At 38.4% G+C, this 18,967-nt stretch overlaps 1 protein-coding gene across 1 annotated transcript in view; it reads right to left on the bottom strand.

Moving 5' to 3' along the window:
- Window positions 1-7,127: 7,127 nt before the first annotated feature.
- LOC133417940 (urotensin-2 receptor) overlaps window positions 7,128-18,967 on the bottom strand; it is a 35,924-nt gene continuing 24,084 nt past the window's right edge. The window contains exon 4 of the mRNA XM_061706192.1: window positions 7,128-8,217. The gene's annotated coding sequence lies outside the window, so the exon portion shown is untranslated. The remainder of the gene's footprint in view (window positions 8,218-18,967) is intronic.

Here is an 18,967-nt window from a genome sequence, read left to right as displayed (position 1 = left end):
TTAAATTCTCTGGATTCCCTTGAGATGGATTCCTGGAATACAGTGAGTATCATGGAGGTATCTTGTGACTAATGCAGACAATATTGTAGCCTTTGTATCTCTCATTCATAATCTCACATTCTTTTATTACATGGGAGTCATGTAAATGTATGACATCTCATTTTATCTCACTCAGTATTTATGAGTAGAAATCAAATGAGATGAATCTGAAAAGACTTGATGAATTGGGTTCGATGTCACATTTGCATATATATCCATCCATCCATCCATTTCCTGAGCCCCTTTTGCTCACTAGGGTCGCGGGCGTGCTGGAGCCTATCCCAGCTATCATCGGGCAGGAGGCGGGATACACCCTGAACTGGTTGCCAGCCAATCGCAGGGCACATACAAACAAACAACCATTCGCACTCACATTCACACCTACGGGAAATTAAGAGTTTTCAATTAATGTGCAATTAACGTGGTTAATTGACAACTCAAAATTGCCCGTATGCGTGAATGTGAGTGCGAGTCCTGCCTGATGATAGCTGGGATAGGCTCCAGCACGCCCGCGACCCTACTGAGGAGAAGCAGCTCAGAAAATGGATGGATGGATGGATATATATATATATTTATATATATTATATATATATATATTTGTGTGTGTTTGTGAATGTGTACAAATCGTCCCAAATCCAAATACTCCTAGATTTCTCCTGGGGATACCACGGTTAATTATACATCAGCATGGCAGTGTTTGCAGCCTGTCTTCTGTCGCTCAGTGAGGTAAATCAATAGATGCACCAGCTTGATGCACACCTGGAATGCGCCTGAAGGCTTCGCTCTCTCTCTGGTAGGAGACAAAAGTCATAGCGTGATCAAGCCGTCACAAAATGTGAACAGAGCGAAAGAAAACACACACTAAGAGTTTTGGTCGCTTTTCATGTATTTAGTTGTGAATGTGATAATGTCATACCCTGAACATTATACGTCATATTGACATTCAAAGGAAATAATTTACAGTGGTGCCTTGAGATACGAGTTTAATTGATGTAATTCCGTGACCACTCAAATCACTTGCCCCATTGAAATGAACAGAAATACCATTAATACGTTCCATCCTCCCCTCAGAATTGTTTTTTTTGTGTGTGTTTGTTTTTTTAATCAGGAAAAATAGTACTGTCTAATATTGTACTTTACAAAATCATGGAGTAATAACATATCCGTATTTTCCGGACTATAGAACGCATTGGAATAAAAGACGCGCCCACTAAATTTGTAGAAATTAATTTTTTTTACATTTATTAGCCGCACCAGACTATATGCCACGGATAAATACGTTTTGAAATTAAATATCTACACAGAAAGATTTTCTAAATGTTTATTTACATACTTTAATTGTTTCCAAACAGTGTCTGTAACACGGCAGTAAAACGGCTCAAACATAACAGAAAAGGCATTGTTTATATTCATCCTCCTCCTGTTCGCTGAAACCACTGAAGTCGTCTTCTTCAGTGTCGGAATTGAAGAGCCTCAGAACAACTCCGTCACACACCATTTCAGTCTCTCAGTCGGTGTCACTCTCAATGTCATTTTCATCTCGAGACACAGTTACCCCTGAAGTGCCGTTCTCCTCACGTAGCAGTTCAGCCTTTCGAAATCTGTTGGTGATAGTACAACCCCAATTCCAATGAAGCTGGGACGTTGTGCTAAATATAAATAAAAACAGAATACAATGATTTGCAAATCATGTTCAACCTTTATTTAATTGAATACACTACGAACACAATATATTTAATGTTCAAACTGATAAACTTGATAGTTTTTAACAAATAATTATTAACTTCGAATTTTATGGCTGCAACACGTTCCAAAAAAGCTGGGACAAGTGGCAAAAAAGACTGAGAAAGTTGAAGAATGCTCATCAAACACCTGTTTGGAAGATCCCACAGGTGAACAGGCTAATTGGGAACAGGAGGGTGTCCTGATTGGGTATAAAAGGAGCTTCCCTGAATTGCTCAGTCATTCACAAGCAAAGATGGGACGAGGTTCACCTCTTTGTGCATGAGAAAATAGTCGAACAGTTTAAGGACAATGTTCCTCAACGTACAATTTTCATCATCTACAGCCCATAATTTAATCAAAAGGTTCAGAGAATCTGGAGAAATCACTGCATGTAAGCGGCAAGGCCGAAAACCAACATTGAATGCCCGTGACCTTCGATCCCTCAGGCGGCACTGCATCAAAAACCGACATCAATGTGTGAAGGATATCACCACATGGGCTCAGGAACACTTCAGAAAACCAATCTCAGTAAATACAGTTCGGCGCTACATCCATAAGTGCAACTTGAAACTCTACTATGCAAAGCAAAAGCCATTTATCAACAACACCCAGAAACGCCGCCAGCTTCTTTGGGCCTCGGCTCATCTAAGATGGACTGATGCAAAGTGGAAAAGTGTTATGTGGTCCGACGAGTCCACATTTCAAATTGTTTTTGGAAATTGTGGACGTCGTGTCTTCCGGGCCAGCATCTGTGATGGTATTGGGCTGTGTTAGTGCCAATGGCATGGGTAACTTACACATCTGTGAAAGCACCATTAATGCTGAAAGTTACATAGAGGTTTTGGAGAAACTTATCCTCCCATCCAAGCAACGACTTTTTCATGGACGCCCCTGCTTATTTCAGCAAGACAATGCCAAAACACATAGTAAGAGTGCGGGTACTAGACTGGCCTGCCTGCAGTCCAGACCTGTCCCCCATTAAAAAGGTGTGGCGCATTATGAAGCATAAAATACGACAATGGAGACCCCGGACTGTTGAAAAGCTGACGCTGTACATCAAGCAAGAATGGGAAAGAATTCCACCTACAAAACAATTAGTGTCCTCAGTTCCCAAACGTTTATTTAATGTTGTTGAAGAAAAGGTGATGTAACACAGTGGTAAACATGACCCTGTCCCATCTTTTTTTGGAACGTGTTGCAGCCATAAAATTATAAATTAATTATCCATCCATCCATTTTCTGAGCCGCTTCTCCTCACTAGGGTCGCGGGCGTGCTGGAGCCTATCCCAGCTATCATCGGGCAGGAGGCGGGGTACACCCTGAACTGGTTGCCAGCCAATCGCAGGGCACATACAAAAAAACAACCAGTCACACTCACAGTCACACCTACGGGCAATTTAGAGTCTCCAATTAATGCATGTTTTTGGGATGTGGGAGGAAACCGGAGTGCCCAGAGAAAACCCACGCAGGCATGGGGAGAACATGCAAACTCCACACAGGTGGGGCCGGGGATTGAACACGGTCCTCAGAACTGTGAGGCTGACGCTCTAACCAGTCGCCCACTGTGCTGCCTAAATTAATTATTATTTGCTAAAAACAATAAAGTTGATCAGTTTGAACATTAAATGTCTTTTTAGTGTATTCAATTAAATATAGGTTGAACATGATTTGCAAATCATTGAATAAAGTTGTATTTTTCTTTAGAATTATTTTTCGTTATTTTTTTTTTCCATAAGAAAGTTTTTGGGCTCTCAGAGCCCAAAAAGTTGGGGGTTTTCTGAAAACTGTCATATTTTGGGGCGGGAAAGTTATATTTTTAGAGCTAAAAAGTACAAACATTCTTCAATAGCAATTGAATTAATATTCATGAAGGGATGTAGGCTGGAGGAGTAGGGAGGGGGAAGTGGGGTTGTCTGGTCTTTTTATCTGGAATCTTTGATTGGAAAGTCACCGTGAAACAAGCATGGGAGTGAAGACACAGCTGATTGGGGATTAACTCACTCTACTTTTCTTCCATTCTCCACAATTGTTGTAGTGTTTATTTTCCCAGGAAATTACTTTCTTCAGGTTTCTAATTGGCTCAAATGGGCTCACGGTTGGCGGTACAGTCGCCGACTGGTTAGCAGATCTCCCTCACAGTTGTGAGGGTTTGAATCACGGCCCCCGCTGTGTGGAGTTTGGATCTTCTCCCCGTGCTTGGGTGGGTTTTCTACGGTTTCCTCCCACATCCCAAAAACTATGCATGGTAGGTTTATTCTAAATTGCCCATAGGTGTGAATGTGAGTGCGAATGGTTGTTTGTTTATATATGCCCTGCAATTGGCTGGCAACCAGTTCAGGGTCTACTCCATCTCTCGCCCAAAGATAGCTGGGATAGACTCCACCACGCCCGCGACCCTAGTGAGGATAAGCGGTACACAAAATGGATGGATGAATGGATGTATTCTGTTTTGATTTATGTTTAACACAACGTCCCAACTTCATTGGAATTGGGGTCGTAGATTTTTTCACACTACTCCACCCTTTTAAGATCCACTGGCAGACCTCAGAAAAGGATGATCTTCGCATGCGGCCAGTTTTAGTGAAAGATTTCTCGCCGCTGATCTTCCAAGCCTCCCACTCACCTCGGAGTGCCGCTTTACAAGCACGATAGACAGATCGATGGCTTAAAAGCTGCATCATACGCTTGTCTTCTTGTACTTTCCATGATGAGGGTGTGAAAAATAAAAAAATATAAATATAAAACCTTTTGCGTTCACTGCGCCAAAAACTTGCGTAGTCGTCTTCTACACGCTGGAGGCATCTGCGCATGTCCAAACCCTAGTGTATTATGGGAAACGGTCATGTTTTAAGCATTTAGCCTTGCATTACGTTCGAACAAGTTTGGCAATACGTTTAAACAAGTTGGGTCTTGTTTTTGCACTTATTGCGCACCCTGATAGCCGTTAGCGGAAAAAAAAAATCTATATTTCAGCCACATCGTTGCATAGGTCGCAGGGTTCAGAGTGTGGGAGAAAAGTATCGGCTTATCGTCTGGAAAATACGGTAATTACATAGAACTAAAACGTTTGTGCATCATGATTTAATACAACCCACTGGTGTGCCTGCCTTGGCCACCGGGAGGCAGTATAATACAGTCATGCAGACAGAAATGAAGAAAAATAGTACTTCTCCTGGTACTACTTTAAGAGACTGTAATATTAAATGCTGTAATATTGGTCATTTTTCGAAGTTGATAAAACATATTATATGATCTACATGTGTTGCGTGTGTTCAAATATTTATGGCTTCTAAAACAGTGACTATCGATGATAACTATAAGGATGTCAATGTCATTTTCCATTGTTTGTTAGCATTAAGCAAAGCATACTTTTCTGAGACAAAACTATGTGGCTGTTTTAAATACACGACGTGTCATTCTCTTTGTTTTATGTTTAGGTTGACAGTTAACTTAAACTGGGAGTGGTATTAAACAGCTTGACGCCTCTTTTGGGATGAATTGCTCAATATTTGCCAAACTGCTGCTTATTGTGAAGTGAGTTGAACTGTCACTTCCACCATACAAAGCTCATTCACAAGCTTGATTTAAAAAAAAAAAAAAAAATAATGTCCCAATGAAAACTCCTAAATCGGGTCACTTAAGTAAATATATAAGCTACAACGTCTCTATGGTAAATTAAATAAAACATTCAGATTCAAATGTGGAATGAATGATGTTGAATTGGCTTACGATAATAACAAGAAAGAACAAACACAAAACAAATGCAGATTCAACACAATTTTATTGCATACACTGACAATAACCAGCGTGTGTGTCTTTAACCAGCAAAATAGAATTGCAAGGAAATGAATGAATGATTGTAACTCCAGTTAATACTTTTCAGGCAATTAATTTTTTTTATTGTAAACATACAAAAACAACTTTATGTTTGATAAACTTAATTTTTTTGGGAAAAATATCATTGGAACCAGTTCACATATAAATATTACATTGTCTTTTGCCTTCTTTTTTTGTTGTTGAGAAAACTAAAGTCAGAACTAATGTGTGCCAGTCTGTGTTTTATTTTATTTATTGTTTTTATGCACCTTCTATCTTTGGTATGGAGGAGTATTAGGGATACACTGAAAAGAAAAACAATACTAATAAAATACATTACAAATAAAGTCGTAATATTACAAGACAATAATTATTTAGATGTGCAGTGGTTATATTAAAAGAAGTCTCAATATTTTATGATAACGTCTATTCTCATAATATAACTTATTTTTTCCTGAAAAATACAAATTCCTTCGGATAATACTGCATTGCATTTATTTCTCGTAATATCACTGTAGGGACATAACATTACAGATTTATTCGTGTAACTTTACAACATGTAATTCATCATGATATATTTTTTTCTTTTCATTGTGTCCCAATCTTTTGTTTTGAATACACAATTCACGAGCAACAGAAGCCAACTATATTAGCGCATAATATTCTAGGATATGCAACGAACACTTCATTTAAACCTAACCTATTGTTATATTTTAGCAGCTTTAAAAATCAGCAGAGCTAAACTCAACTGAAGCGTTAATTTTTTTGCAGATTACGGTACAGAATTTTACCAAGACACAAATTTGTTGAAATTAAGTATACAGTATACAGCACCATGCAGTGTAAGGTAGTACACAGTAAGAGTAGTGTAACATACAGTGACCAGTTATGAGAAAACTGAAAAAAATATATATATATTAGACAGAGTGAAATTATTGTATCTGTTTTAGGTTTTTTTTTAGATTTTTCTGATTTGACTTGTTAATGTCTGTGAGTGTGCTGTTCTGCACTTTATCCTACTGTTGTAGAATAGTGGTGGTAATTACCTTAATGAAAACACCCAGCTCTCCACAAAATAAAACATGAAAATGCAAAATGCTTGGTGCGCAAATGCGCAATGACATATTTTAATCTTTTAATATGCTGGCGAGGTCTTCCAGCCCACTGGTTATCAATCTAATGAATGCAGCAGTACACAGTATGCGGGGCGGGTTGAGGACAGTGCATGAGACAGATCTCGAAAAGATCCTCTAAAATGAGCCAATTTCACCATGGCATGAATAAAAAAAAAAAAAAAAAACCTGTATTTAATTCTTGATCCTTTTGGTATTTTGAAAAAGGCATGCCACAAATATGTTCTTAAGACAGCTAGGAACTATGTAAAAAAATTTTTAAAAAATGCATTATATGTCTCCTTTAAATCTCAATGATGCTGAAATTATTTTGGTGTTAGGTTGAGAGTTTTATGTCAAAGTGACACAGTACCGTATAATTAAAAAAAAAACAAAAAAAAACGTTTAATTTCTACAAAGAAATATTTGGGCCACACCGAAAACAATAAAGTCAGAATTTTACAAGAAAAATAATGCATTATTAAAATCAAGCCACAATACTACGAGACAAATCTCTAAAACCAAAATTACATTGTGCTTCAAAAATAATTTCATAATCTAATAACATTAGTCAGTTCTTAATCAAATGAGTTCCAATTTTAATGAGGTGTTTAAAAAACAAGCTTAATGTTAAACTTAAGTTTTAATGTTTTCTTTTTTTCAGGTCGAAGATTGACATTCACTTGGAATTAAAAGGCATTTTGTGTTTTACAATACAGGTACGCACAACAACACAGTTGATCAAGAGTATGCAGTGTGCTTTTTTGACAAATAAAAATACAAAAACTGCAAAACATTTGGACTTTGAACAGAAAATCCAAAGAGGAAGACAAAAAGCAAAATGTGTGTTGTAGCACAGGTGGTGCGCAGATTAAACATTTGTGAACGTCTTCCAAATTGGTTTCTTCGCATTCTTGTTACATTTTGACCATTTTCTTGGAATGTTGCCATTTTTTCCTTTTCAATGTGGCTTTCATGCATCTTTGTATCTTTCCGAGCATGTCTTTTCAATTAATCGAGGTCGGAATACTTAATTATGGATTACTGCATTTATGATTGATGCTAAGGTGGTGACATCTGAACCCTGCTACACTTGTTTCATAACCATGCATTTTTAGACAGAAAAAGATAATCCACACAAACACGGCATCTATTATATGCTCTGAATTAGCTTCAATAACCTAAACACAATTTTTGGCACATATATTACATATTTGACCATGCCGACTCACATATTGCAAAACAAGGAGCACAGATGGTATACTTAGTCAGCATGAAGGTCATTCCTATGTTTCATTCATGGAAAATACAAATGGGTACACATGTATGAATACGCATTGTTTGTTCAGTACACAGTTTCTAAAAGCTTTATCTCACGAGCGTCTATTATAACATGTGTTGGTGTGCACACATTTGTCATGTTTCCACTTATTCTGTTCATTTCGTAGATATGAAGGGTTCATCCGTGTCCCATTTCCATGTGGTTGTTTGGTCCTTTTCATCATTCAGCACAGTTCTGTCAGATCTGTAAGGACAAAAACACATGACACTTACAGTATATGCATTAGTAGAACATTTAAAGACTATGTAGTCCCTGTAGAAACAAGAAACGATTAGTGATGTGTTGTATTAGGACCACACATTATGAAAAAAAAAAAAAATACTACTACTATGAGAAGTATGTAATGTGTACTATATAACCTTGAAATGTAATGAGATTATAAAGACATAAATGTGCTTGAAGGAAGTCATGCATTGCAGAGAATAAAAGGTTTTGTGATAATGTCGACCATATGTTGGATCATGTACAGTAACTGCATTGGACCACAGGCAGGGGCCAATAATTGTGTAACTGATCGACTCTTCTAGACACACCATATCTTAATCTGGAACGTGACACTCCAAACACAATCTGCACATTAATATCTACAAGGAGTCCTTTACGCAAAACACAATTATCAGTGTGAGAGCATTGATTTGTGTCACAGCAATGTAACCTCATGCTTTTGTGGTGTGCATGAAAATCATTACGTGGAGACATGCATATAAATCAGCATTAAAACAAAGTGCTGGGTATGTGTTGATAAATCCGGGAAGCAACTGCTACATTATTTTGTTTCATTATACAAAAACACTGGCTATATCACCAACTTTAGTGGTCAATGATAATATATTGGTGGACCAGCCTGCACACCTGATTTTTTGTGTTAACATTCAAAGCAGTGCTGTTCAGAGCTGACAATGTTTTGTTTTTTTTTGCAGTAGAAAGTACAGTAATCAAAATGACCCATAATTTGGGTAGATTTGGGGTCATAATTTTGCTAATGTTAAACATGTAATTGTATTTTCCCTTTTTTTTCTCTCAGTAAATTTGAGTTGAATTGCGTTGTTGAAAACCTTTGTCAGTTTGTAGTCACATCAGTGGTTTAAAAGTAAACGACACCTCACAATTGTAAGTAGTGCCGTGCAAAGCTCCAGTGCTGCCAGGGGCACAGTAATGTAATTTAATGCCCCCCCCAACCAGTCCAATTGTGACCATTGCGCAGTGTTGAAGAAGTGCTAGTTTGTTAGGAGGTTCATTATTATCTAACTAAAATCAGAGAAAGATGATCATAGGCGTATTTGGACTATTTCCCTTTTGCACCTTTAAAAACTAAGGCCTTTTGTTAAATTGACTCAGCCCTTGACGATGCAGATTGTTTGTTTGGGAAAATATTATCCCGTAGTACAGCACTAAGAATAGAATACACTGGAGCTGGAACAGAATCATGGAACAGTAAGGCCGGCTCGGGTAGACGTGCACTAATATAATCCTTAAAATAGCTTAGTGGTGTCTTGTGCTTCGGTATTGTAGAACCTGACACTTGTCACTGTATCCTGTTTGTGTCATCACCAAAATCCAAAACATGCGTGAGCAAACAAGCACACGTGAGTGTGAGTTCTAACTTTTCATTGCTGCCAAATATATTTAAACTGTTGATTATAACACTGCTGGAGGATGTTGTTGTTTTAGTCCATGAGGTTTCAGCTCCATGGTAACAAAACAAGCCGTGCATTATTTTGACCACATGACAAAACCTTCATGTTGGAATTGTTTGATCTTGATCATCACGATATCTTAGTGCTGGAAGAAGCCTGGACTTTAAAGGTCCCATATTTTGACTATTTAGACCTCTATAGAGTGACTCGCTAACATGAACTCCGTATAAGCTACTTCTGTTGGATACAGTTTTGTATGCGCTTTATCCATATTTAGCTAAGACCGCCCCCCTTCCCTCTGATTGGTTGCCTCCCTGTAGAAGACCCACTTGTGAGAGCGAATGCGTTTATGTTGCCAGCGCTGGATCGACGTAGATAAGCTCTAGAAATCCGAGTGACCTAATTTCAGGGCCTCTCGGCAGAAAAACATCTGAAACTCAGGAATGTGTGGCAAATTTTATTTAATATTCCACATGTTTACTTAGGACCCATAGAGCCAATGTTATAATCCAAATACTAGAAAAAGTTGTTTTGGTAAAATATGGCCCCTTTAAAACGTCTACTATTTTATTCACGTGGTTTGGTGATTGCTGTCTTTTGATTTGCTGAAAGACAATCAACTTTCGTTTTAACTGATACGTATACATCGAAGCTCACGAGAATGGCCAAATAAAAAGAAAATCAAAATACAACACTAATAGGTCTATTTTTCTTTCAACTTTTGTAACTTTTAACTAAATCAAAAAATAACTGTTTTTGTAGACATAGATTGCAGTGTTATGAAGCGTTTCATTTGTGTCTAAGTGTGGTTCTTTACCTTTCAGGGAGCATTTTGTAAATTTCTCCTGCTCATTAGCTTTTTTGTTTGTTTGTTTGCAACTGTTGTACTATTCGTCATACTACTCTGATTGTTCCATCTTATGAACTTAACTTTTTGAAATGACTTTTTTGTTGTGAGAGGGGCAATGTATGTCTGGCTAAAGTTGACTCATCTACTGTATTTGGTTCATGAAACCACAACCCTGTAGCCCTCAGTTTTGAACCTTGGAAAAGTATGTTGAGATCTATTTCATGGTAGCATGCTCACACGAGTGTTAGTCTGCTTTAATACGTGTTTATCCTCCTCTCCTTTCCAAAACAGTTAAGGAGCATGTGGAGTTTGAGAGGCTTAGGTTAGTGGTTGTCCTCCTTGTCCCTGACGCACATTTAGCAATTGAGTCTGGCTTAAATAGCAGGGGGCAGAAAATAGAAAGAACGACTCACAGCCACTGGCCGTCTGTCTGCTTGTTCATTGGACACCTGTTAACTTGAGATTGCACGCATCTGGACACGCGCCCTTTCCACTGATGTCTCTCCTTCATTACCACACATCCACCACTACTCCCATTTTCATTTGTGCCACTGTCCTGTTCCAACAGTGTCAACCAAATGTCTTAGTTATCACCCACACGGCAGCATAGGCCAGAGAGGTGCATATTTTCCCCAATGTGCAAAGGCATCGTAATGAAAGACTCATGAGATGGCAGGGGCATTTCTCAGTGTGCCGACAAGGGGGGGGGGGTTCAATCACTGACGGTTGTTTATCACTCCATGATGAACAGTTGAGGGTACATGTTCACTTTGTCTCACTGCAGAAATGAGTGTCAGTCAAAAATTGGGTCTTAAAAGAGCAAAAGGTAAAGTCTGGTACTACGTATTTAGGTGAACTGAAATTACACGTACAATAAACATTCATCGAAGACAAACAACCAAGCTAATCTGTCTGTGAGCGAGTTACTCTGCACTTCCACCCAACTGTTACATAAAGTTGGGCTAATTTTCATAATAACTAGCCTGACACTGAATTGCCAACAAGGCTTCCTAGAGCTGCTAGGAAGTCTGGCGCCGTATACACGCAAGCACACTATGGTGAAATTAGCAGCAAGGGCTTAGCACAAGCGGCATTCCTTTGCAACCCCGCCGTCATTATAACAAAAGTCGAAATCGGCATTTGCACTTGACAGAACCGTCTGCCAAAGCGGCGGGATTTGAATCAGAGCGTGATGAGTGAATACTCAGTGTGTTCTAATTCTTTATCCTTTGTGTATTTTGACTCTCTAATGTGGGACCTGGGAACTTTTTCAAATTGTGAAAATAATGTAGAATACAGATGCATTAATGGACGAAATTATTCAACTCAGAGTGAGCATCCAAACAGGTTTTGGTGGGCTTTAGACCCACCTCCCATCCCACTGGGTAATATAAATGTTTGTCATTGATGATATGATGTCGAACATATAGTATTCATATTAAGTAAATATAGGTAAAATGTCACTGCACTGGCTATCTTATGTCGCACTCTGAGCAGTTTTATCCATCCATTTTCTATACTGCATAGTCTCTCTAGGGTCACTTGTATGCTGGAGCCTATGCCAGCTGACAGCCATTCACACTCACATTCACACCTTTGGGGAATTTAGATTATTCAAGAAAACCAACATGCCATTTCTCAACTAGGGGGAGGTGGTTGAGGAAGCTGGAGTACTTAGAGAAAAACCCACCATGTAAGCATGGGGGGGGCATGCAAACTGAACATGAATGGCTTGCTCAACGGCACCTCAACAGTAGCCAGCAAGCAGAATAGCATTCCTCTAACAACTCCCTTTTTTACATTTGTCCGTAGTGCGACTCGAACTCGTGACCTCTGACTACAAAGCCTAAGTCCTTACAGGCTACTGCTGTCCCAGCCACCATTTGACGCTCCTGCTCAATTTTGGCGATTTATAACAGTACTGACAGTGTGAGGCACTAACTATGCACTATAAAAGCAAGAGAGATCAGAAGAAGCTCTCTATCTGCTGCAGAGTATGAGGCAGGCTTTGTCTGGAAAGAGAACAAAAGAAGGTATGCAGTGCTCATTGGAAGCCTTCTTTAAACGTAAGATAGATGGAAAACTAAAATGCCATGTGCGTCACAGAGAGAACTTGTTTGGCTCCAGGGATCCTTCAAAGAAAAAAAAAGAAAATCATCCCTGATGTAAGAAGGCTTACCCTTTGATTGCATTTCTTAATAATACTTCCCTTCATTCACAGTTACATTAAGTGGTACATTAACCTAGTAAATGCTATGTAATGATTTTTTTAAGGCAAAACAAATATGAAAGATTATTTTGTATTTTATTTTCATGTTATTCAAATTGTATATATCCTGTATGGTTATGGCTGTGAAAGTGAAACTGGCCTGCCAACTGAACTGTTGGTTTTATTTCAAACTGAGTATGTAAGAGGTATTAGTTTGTTTTTCATTCAGTGAATATGTTAAAATGTTCAATGGAAAATAGATGGAGTAACATTATCTTTTTTGCAGTTGTCTTGTTATAGGTCATCAATGTATTAAAGTTGTCATACTTCCATCAAACTATCCAGCCATCCATTTTCTATACTGCTTATCCTCTTCAGGGTGATAGGTAGCTAAAGCGCAGCTGACTTTTGGCAAAACGCAGAAAGTCAGAGGATGCATATAGAGACACCCTTTTTTTACTTCGTACATTCACTAGATGACTGAGTGGAAACTGAACCCACCCTGCCTGTATGAAAGTCATGCGAGTCAACCACTACACCATGTGTTCAGCCTGTGGCTTTCAAATAATATCTCATGTCCCCGTCCTGTTCTTCGAGAACCGTGGATTTTTACAAAGTCATAGAGTAGGCTACGAAGGGTTTAAAAGTGAGATTATCCCATCACGTCTGAAATGGAATATCCAATAGCAGCCCTTGACCTTTCAACAACCTTGTTTGAACATGCTAAGAGATTGCTATCTTACAACTGTGTGTGCATAAATCTGTCCCGGCCTACCCCGCGGTCCAGCCCACTGTGTCAAAACTGACCTCTATAACAAACAAACATGGAATGCAAAGCATTGTCTGTATAGTAGTGTTTCGATTTTTGTCTAATGCTAAGCTTGTCACTTGTCCTTGCTGCCTCAAATTTAGCATTTGGAGCTTTCCAAAGCATTTTTACTTTCTTTTGACTACACGTTTTAGCGATCTGCAACTGGGCTTGCTTTATTGCTTTCTCCTTGGCTATTTGTGTCAAGGTGGAGGCACAACAGCGTGGGCATGTTTATATCCACGTCAACTTTCCTTTGACTTAAAGCAATCAAGAGTGGACAAGACTTGAGCGATCACTACGATTACTTCAGAGACATATTGCTCTTGAACAAAAGAGCCCTAATTTCTCGGATTAAGTGTGATAAAACTGCAGTTTAAAGACAGACCCAATTCAGGGCTGCAGCATTCATACTTTGTAAAGCTTATTGATCCTCTCGGCTGAAGGTTAGCGGCTTTTGTGGTCTCTCTTCACACTCAGTGCAGTATGCAAAAGCCATGATCTTTGGAAAAATAAGCAGAATTAGAGAGAGAAATCCAAGACGTTAGATGCAGGAGATAAGCAGCACAAAGAAATATGTGGTTGGGTTTCCTTAAGCATTGATCTGATAACTTTTATCAACCATTGTTGTCTTGAAAGATAAAGTTTCTACTTCTATTACTTGTACATTTCTTAGGAACTGATTAAATTCCTCATTTGTCCTTCTGTTCTCTTGTAGCTATTTCAGTTTCTGGTTGGAATAGTAAGATATGCCTATTGCTGAAGAGTCTAGAAAAATATTACATGCAAATGAGCGGAAATGGCTTTTTGTTGTTACATAATGTATTGTATGTCTTCACAACCTCAGAGATGGTGTAACGGTTCAGTCGTCTGACTAGACATGAAGGCAGCATTGGATAGTCCGCCTTTTGCACAAGAAAGCTGGGATAAATCCCTGCTCCCAGCAGTATAGAAAATGGATGTCTTCATGAGGAAAAAAATAATCAAGCTTTTTTATGAATGCTTTGAACTCCTTTTTTGATGCCAGTGTTTTATTAAGTCGAATAATTGTGCTTGGAGGAGTTGTGTCATAGGTCTGGGCAGATATGCAGTACAGTTCCACATCACTTTAACTATATATACAGTGTAGGATTCATAACATGCGCGACTGTTTTTTCCCCCCTCATTTAACAAAGAGGCAAATTTGAATACTGGTTTATATTTTTGTACTAAGAATGTGAATTGATTAAAACAACTAATTAATCACAAATGTGGCTTTAATTAATCGCAATTAAAACTTGTGAAAGTGTCATTAACACACTAAAACATCGATTTAATGCAAGGGAACTGCATTTTTATTAAACTTGGACTTAAGTGGAGCAAGTACATTGTAAATTGTCATTAAATTCACGACATTGAACATGTATAATGTGAATCGTACAGACTTTAATGGTTTGAGAGGCTCTATGAAAGGCCAGTGTAGTATGTCAAAAATTATAATTATACCTAAATATATCCACCTTGGGCGGCACGGTGATTGACTGGTTAGCACATCCGCCTCACAGTTCTGAGGACCCGGACTCAAATCCGGCCTCACCTGTGTGGAGTTTGCATGTTCTAAGTGGGTTCTCTAAATTGTCCGTAGGTAAGAATGTGAGTGTGAATGGCTGTTTGTTTATATGTGCCCTGCGATTGACTGGCAACCAGTTCAGGGTGTACCCCGCCTCCTGCCCTCAGTTAGCTGGGATAGGCTCCAGCATACCTGCGACCCTACTGAGGATAAGGGGTGTAGAAAATGGATGGATGGATGGATGGATATTCACCTGGTCTGGTGGTTTCCTCCCACATCCCAAAACCATGCATGGTCGGTTAATTGAAGACTCTAAATTGCCCGTAGGGTGTGAATTTCAGTGTGAATGGTTGTTTGTTTATACACTATGTGCCCTGTGATTGGCTGGCGACCAGTTTAGGGTGTACCCCGCCTATCGCCCGAAGATAGCTAGGATAGGCTCCAGCACGCCCCCCGACCCTAGTGAGGATAAGCGGTTTGGAAAATAAATGAATGAATATTCACCTTGTGGTTCAGAAAATTCGTTGTAATTAAATGAAATGTCAATGTGTACATTTGAATCTTTAACACCAATAATGATTTAAACTCCTTTGCATTTATTCAGATGCTGAGACACGCCAGTCTTTTCACTTTATTGGAAGAGAGAGCAACTCTCATTTTTCTGACTGATGTGGCCTGAAAATGAAAATAGTCTTTCTCATGGTACAGTGTTGGCAGGTGTTGAAAGATATTTGAAGTCTAGGGAGTCTTTTCTTGGTGACTACCACTGCAATGGGCACCCACTCAGTCATGCCAACAATTGGATTCTCATTTGTGTCGGTCCAGTGTAGTTTTAAATTTCTTGGCTGTCTCATCCTCTGTGTCTGAATCAGAAGTTGCAAGCAAGAAGATAGATAGGCATAGTACTCTTCTTTTACAGTACTTGTGTTGTTTCAGCTCTCTGATCCTGTGCCTTTTGTTTGTCTTTCACAGGTTATTGAGAGAACTCCTCACTTCGGCTCTTTTGGATTCTGTTAGCCATTTCAACCCTTAAAACTAGGATCGAGTGAAGTGGCAATCTTGGGACAGGCAAGATTGCTTCTTACTTTTCGATGGGTTTTACAGTAACTGAAGGCCTCTTAAAACCGCACAATGCTGACTGGGTCATCAGGAAACTCAATGGAACAGGAATTGTAGCGCTCTCTCTGAGGATTCATGTATCATATCTGTCCACGCAGAAATAAAGTCAATTTGAACAATGGAAAATAGTACAATGTGTCATAAAATGTATGACTGCTTTAACAAGTACACTTCACCCACGTGGTTCAATTAGCTCCTCCAACTTCTTTAAGTTTGAATGCCAGACATATGTCAGCATTTGTGTTTTAGCTGTTCTGCCGAGATAAAGTGACGTTTATTGGTGATTTGTTTTGCTGGAGCCTTTTGATATTTTCCAAAGTAAAATTCCATCTGGTTGGTACGTCTTGACTAAGTGACTCTTCTTTTTGTTTATGTGCAGTTTGTTGCTGATTCAAATCATGCACACTGTCTGGAAGATAGGCAAACATGCCTCTGCATACTGGTGCTCTATAGAGATATTATTGTCAACGCAAACGACTGCTAACTCCGCTCGTCATCGATAAAGTGAGCCATGATACCAAAATAAATGTCATTGTTTAAAAAGGTCAAGTGATACAACTGACAGTTCAGTGCAATTTGCATCATTTTTACATCCATCTATTTTCTCCTGCTTATCCTGTGCAGGGTCACAGATGAGCTGGAACCTATCCCAACCGACATAAATAAAAAATATCCAGTTAAAGACCAGGCTGTAGATCTTATATAAGCTGTGTTTTTGACTTTCATGAAGTTACTTGATGAAGTTTTAATGTGGTCCAAGGCTGAAGATTTTTTTTTTCTGTCTGTTCTAATACACAACTTCATTAAGGTCACCATTTTGATAGCAGAAGAAGAATCAAGCAATAATTTGTGAATATGAACTGTGCCAATATTCTCAATTAGTGAGATAAGGAGTCATTTATTAGCATTAATATGAATCTTATTGATGAGATGATTCATTTTGGGGTTATTAGACATTTAATCATCAAGATTTATCATAAACTGATAAGTCATCTTGGCTAGATGGATGACCACTGCATCATTAATGTAATGTTTAGTGTAATATCCAAATCACCCAAATGTGGATGCAGTAGTTTAATTCCGCATTGACCCATGAAACTCAAAATACACGCAATCAACTCAAAATAACAAGCACGTCTGTGTGGCTCCTACTAAAATTCAACTGTGCTACACAGCAATAAAACACTTTGATTTTATTGATTGTCCTTCCAGTCGATTCAGTCTCACCAATAACCCCAAACCACGAATCAGCGCTGTTTGTCCACCTGCTGCTCAAGCTGAAAATCATTACAATTACACTTCCAGCCGCAAGCTACATATCCCATTACATCCGCTTGTATCGCACATCATCAGCCTAGGATGTGGTCAAAGTTACAAAAGCTTTCAACTATTCATTTTAGACCCCTATGGTTATTTGACTTGTTCTATTACTTGTTTATGTCACAAATGTGGATGACAAATTTATTTTGTGCTATATGTAACCTGAACCCAATGAATTTTTCTATTGCATATGTACAGTACCTGATCTACTGTATGAAGATTAGCCACTGTGGAGTGCGTATTAATTAACAATTATATATTAATAAGGTTTGCATGCTCAATGTCTTGTGAGGTGTACCTATAATTAAGGTGTTTTTATTGATTAATTTGCTCTTGTCTAAAATGGCCAGCAATATAGTGTGTGTATATATATATATATATATATATATATATATACATATATATATATATATATATATATATAACATTCTTGTTATAACATTGTGACAAATACTCCTGTTCTAAAATAGGACAAATATGGAATAGTAAGTTATTATTATTAACTGAATTTTTGGTTTTATTTCAAAATGTGTCTATGAAAAGAAATCGTTTTTGTCTGAATCGGTGAACAAGTTCAAATGGTCAGTGGACAATACAATAGGTGTCATTGCATTATCCTTTTTGCAGTCATCTTGTTAAACGTCCTCCCTGTATTAAAGTTGTCATACTTACAGCAATCGAGCCATGTATCCGTTTTGTGCACTGCTTTTTATGTTTAACGTCATGGAAAACTGGAGCTTATCCCAGTTGACTGAGCAAAATTCAGAATACATCCTGGACATTTGTATTTGTTTTTAACAACGAAATTCACCACTAAAGACCATGCTCAGCACTTGGACTATGCCTTGAAAACAGGGACAACAGAGGGATTTTTGTACTACTCCCAAAGATATAAATATTGATAACATAAGTATTGAAATTGCCTTTTATTTGAGTTCTCGGCAAGACTGGTGTTGATTGGGAACTTCGTGAAAAATGTACTAAGCATTTAATTTTGATTTCATAAGTTAGCGCTGGTGCACAAACAAGTTGTCTTATATAGTAGAAGTTTTTGCTCAATTTACAAATAAATTAGTTTATTAAAACCCTTTTTTAAATCTTCAGCCTTTCATGTGACCTTCCACTGATTAGAGCGGAAGCCACTAAATTGTACTTCTTTCTGCAACTTTCAGTTCAGTGGAACTTGTTTCGCAAATCTTTAGTAAAGCTGTCTCAAATACAGGCTTTCTGGGCTGCAACAATCCGAAAAAAAAAACAACCCACAGAATCCTGTCGGGACTGCCATTTCCTTCTACATTTTCCTTCTTCAGTTCAAAACTCTTTTAAGTGTCTGCATCTTATGTTGACACTGTGTGTGTGTGTGTGTGTGTGTGTGTGTGTGTGTGTGTGTGTGTTTGAACGGAAATTTAGTGTCTTAGAAGCTCACTGGGGTGCTTGGAAA

The sequence above is a fragment of the Phycodurus eques genome, chromosome 19, assembly GCF_024500275.1.
Source record: "Phycodurus eques isolate BA_2022a chromosome 19, UOR_Pequ_1.1, whole genome shotgun sequence".
Classification (NCBI taxonomy): Eukaryota; Metazoa; Chordata; class Actinopteri; order Syngnathiformes; family Syngnathidae; genus Phycodurus; species Phycodurus eques.
Note: the sequence above shows the minus strand (reverse complement) of the source record. Positions and strands in the feature narration are given on the sequence as shown.